The following is a 3,919-nucleotide window of genomic DNA, read 5'->3' on the forward strand; positions in this document are numbered from 1 at the left end:
TCAGAGAGACTGGTGCAGCGGCGGCAGCGCGGCAGCAGCACTGGCGCCTCAGAATGCCCTCGCGGCCGCGGCGGCTGCAGGTGTAGCGGCTGCAGCGGCGGCGGATTGCGGTCTGGCCGGGGCGGGCTGAGGTGGCCGGCCGGGCACTCCGGGGGCTTTGCCGGGGCCTGGGCCCGGCCTGGGCTTCAGTTGTCGTCTGCCTCTCGAGTCGAACGGAGCGGAGGAGGCCCCGTTCGCGCCCCTCTCTCTCGCTCTCTCGCAGCCCTTCCCTCCCCCACTCTCCCCGCGGCGCCCCTCTCCCGCGCTCTCCGTTAGTCCATCCACCTGCGAGGAGGGTCTGGTCCGCGCGGCCGCCGAGTGTTTCTTTCTCTCTCTCTCTCTTTTTCTCTCTCTCCCTCTCCTGTCAATCTCAGTCGCACCGACGCCTCGGTGGCGCGGTCAGTGTGTGCACGCACGGATACACATTCAGTTATATTACCTTGGATTACATCGACCGCCAGGACACGTCGTTGGCAGGTGAGTGTTCGCCGTTTGCCCCTTGCAATTCATTTCCATCAGCTGACTTTTCTTTAGGTGTGGCCGGGTGAACACCTTGCCTTTTTGGTGTACACACAGGAAATCCAAGTGTGTGTGAATCCTAATGAATACACTTGTTGTACAAATATTGGAATTACACACCAACAAGTGTGCGACATTCACACACTTGGGTTACTACAAAAGAAACTTTCTTCTTTGTACAAAAGGCCACGGTCGACGTCGCGGAACAGGAGGTGTAAATTTTAGTACTATTGTAGCTCTTAAACGCTCTCTAACAACATTTATATTTGTAGCTCACCCTTCTGATTTGAAAAGGCAATTTTAAGTGCTGCGGGGTACTAATGTCATGTAAACGACCGCCTGTCTGTCTGTCTGTCTGTCTGTCTGTCTGTCTGTCTGTCTGTCTGTCTGTCTGTCTGTCTGTCCCATCTGTCCGTCCGTTCATCTTTGTCTGTTCCCCTACAAAGAGATGGGCTAACGTTGGTTTAATACTTGAATGAAGTAATCAGTTCCGACAAAGTATTGACAATTATCAATCAGTCGTGAATATATTTCGACTGTATCTGTAATGTCTTTCTTTAACGGCCTGGCAAGAGTGCAAATGCACTTTCGATATACAAGACTACGTCCTAAACACTCATTAGCATTTTAATTTACGTTTTGTGTTTTAAATGGAGAGAAAGGGAACGCAGACAGATTCGCACGAATAGCCATATCAGCAGTCAAGTGGATACTGGTCAAGAGGCTAGCAGAGCGTGTCGTCGTGGTCGGGAAAGAGGGAGGGTGGGAGGAGACACAGAAAGAGACAGAGAGACACAAAGAGAGAGAAAGACAGAGAGAGCCAGAGAGAGAATAAAAAGAGATGGAATCTCCAGTGGCCTGGGGCAGGTCAGCATCGCGGGGCCGGACGGTGACAATGCTGCTTTTCGAGAGAAAATGGTCCAGATTGGCCTCTCGAGGCCCGACAACACGGAACAAAAGAACTCACTCTTGGCTCTTCTAGAAGACACAATTCTAGAAATGTTTTAGGCCCTGTTTCATAGTGTAGTATCTAGATGCATGGAAATGCGACCGACGTATTTCGACAGTAAGGCATGGTATTGCGTAGTTTTAATTACTGAACTGAAATTGCCCTCGATAGCTTATTTTGAATGTTTTACAGAGCTAGAAAAAAAAACTAAACCGTATGCAGTAAAATCAATCGTTTTCGAATATCATTATAAACTAGAAATGATAGAATTGTCTGATTGCCCAAACAGGAACCTTCGAGGCAATCTTCTTCTGGTCTTTCTCCTGACGACAGAGGATGGTGTAACGAGTCACTGTGTAAAGTGTTTGCAAGTCTTTAAATCTAGAGACACAGGACACTTAATTGGAAAATTATCGATACTTGTCCCAACTGATTACTACTTTCAGATAATCGAACGAACGGCAGGTGGTGCGTGTTTTCCTGCTCACTGTTCGTGATGCACATCTGCAACGAGTGGGCATTGCTGGTTCGCGAATTTCTGCTATGATCTTGCATACAAAAAAACAGTGTGGCCACCCGTCGGCGACCGCACCGAGAAAATCACCTGCTAATTTCTAAGTTATCGCGCCATCAGAGTGACAAGGACTGGACACTGGCCATGGACTTTATTTGCATCAAACTTTTTTTTTTGGTGGACGGTGCTGCCCACTCACCAAAGAACTGGGAACAGCCCTCTCGTCCGCCTCAGAGGACAAAGTGGGCCTGCTCGGAGACCTACCCGTCATTCGCTTTCACGATAACAGCGCGCTTTGTCACTTTTGCCATTTCGAGAAGATTTCCGTCCCTCTCCTGAAAAAAGTGAGGGTCGGGAGCGACGAGTGGATAAGAAAGTGGTCCGGCTGACCATAAGAACTCCGGGAGCGCGCATCGTTTATGGGACGAGACGCCCCGTCTTTTGCGATCACACCTTGAGCTTGAGCCGTCACCGCGCCGTCACCGAGCCGTCATCTCGGCCGTCGCTCAGCGAGCGAGCTCAGACCCAGTGCCCAGTGCTTGGCCCAGCTGGTCCTTGCTACAGATAAAAAAATATTAGCTATAAAGCTGACAATAGCTAAGTAGGGTTTAACCAAATTATTTAGCTACATCACTAAGAAACTCGCAATGTCGCAAATAAATCGCTATTGAGTTAAAAATTTAGAGTTGTAGCTAAAACTTTAGCTATTTAGCTAAAAATTTCACAAAAGTTTTAACAAAAAATAGCAAAATAGCTATGTAACCTAAACATAGCTACATTTCTAGCTGCATAGCTAAGTAATTAGTTATACGTAATTTAGCTATTGGTTTGAATATACAGCTAATACTTTTTTTTCCGCGTAGCCGAAAGCATTAAGCGAGCGTGTAATGTCGGTAACGGCCGCGCTGCGCCGCGCTGCGCCGCGCTGCGCCGCCCGCCGGGCAGCTGTGTGTAACAGCTCGGATATACAGACGCACCGCTCCGCTCGACCCTGCCGACGACGACCCTGTCGAGCATCGCAGCGGCCAGGTAATGAACGACTGTGTCGCTCGTGACCTTGGCAGGACCACCGCGCTGCTGGGCCGGACCCCTCTGGACGGGCTCGAGGGCTCGTTAAGACGGACGCGAGACACAATGCGTGTGCGGCCGGCGAGATCACCACGGGTGCCTCGAGAGACGTGGCAAAACGCCGTTCAATTCCAGGAGGAGGTGGGTTTATTTCGTGCACTTTCGGGTTGCTTACACACGCTTACACACCCTTCGTCATGAGGTGCCGTGGTCAGTGACGTGACGGAAGACTCGGACCCACCCGCACGCACGCGTGTGTTCGGTAAAGTCGTAAAAATCAATGGTGATGACCGTTACCGCCGATGCAAGCTTGCGTAGCGCCCGATGGGTAGGCAACTTCTTGCCTGCAGTGCACGCGTGTACTGCGGGGTGGCCTACCCTCCGTCTCGCAGGCGCCGTGGTGCTCCCGTACTTTGACAAGTGAATATGAGACGTACTTTCTGGACGATCCCAAAAGCGGTAAGCTGCCTTTCAAACCCGTTGACACCAGGGCGTCGGGGCATCTAACGAATCAATTGGTACGTTGGGCTCTGTTGTGTAAATGCAATGTTACGCAAATTCACAACGGTTCATCGATTTGAATGGACGTTGTAAAACAATAGTAGTAGTAGTAGGAGTAGTTTTTGGCTGTGTCATTTTTATGCAGAGTGGTGTTGTTCTAAATGATTTCATTTATACGAAAACTAAATATGAATGACAGCCCTTGTCGCTCTCGGAATGACGGAGGCCATTTTATGACGCACAATAATATTATGCATCGTTGTTACGCGCCTAGGCGGTGCGCGTATGCACCGCTGTCCCGGCGTAGCGTTGGTTTGGCGGGACGGGGG

The 3,919-nt window shown here is 50.2% G+C and overlaps 1 protein-coding gene across 1 annotated transcript in view; it reads left to right on the forward strand.

The window, feature by feature from the left end:
- Positions 1 to 157: 157 nt before the first annotated feature.
- Positions 158 to 3,919, forward strand: part of LOC113211490 (glutaredoxin domain-containing cysteine-rich protein CG12206-like) — a 48,256-nt gene continuing 44,494 nt past the window's right edge. The window contains exon 1 of the mRNA XM_026429871.2: positions 158 to 516. The gene's annotated coding sequence lies outside the window, so the exon portion shown is untranslated. The remainder of the gene's footprint in view (positions 517 to 3,919) is intronic.

Source organism: Frankliniella occidentalis, unplaced genomic scaffold, assembly GCF_000697945.3.
Source record: "Frankliniella occidentalis isolate FOCC.00 unplaced genomic scaffold, Focc_3.1 Scaffold35, whole genome shotgun sequence".
Taxonomy (NCBI): Eukaryota; Metazoa; Arthropoda; class Insecta; order Thysanoptera; family Thripidae; genus Frankliniella; species Frankliniella occidentalis.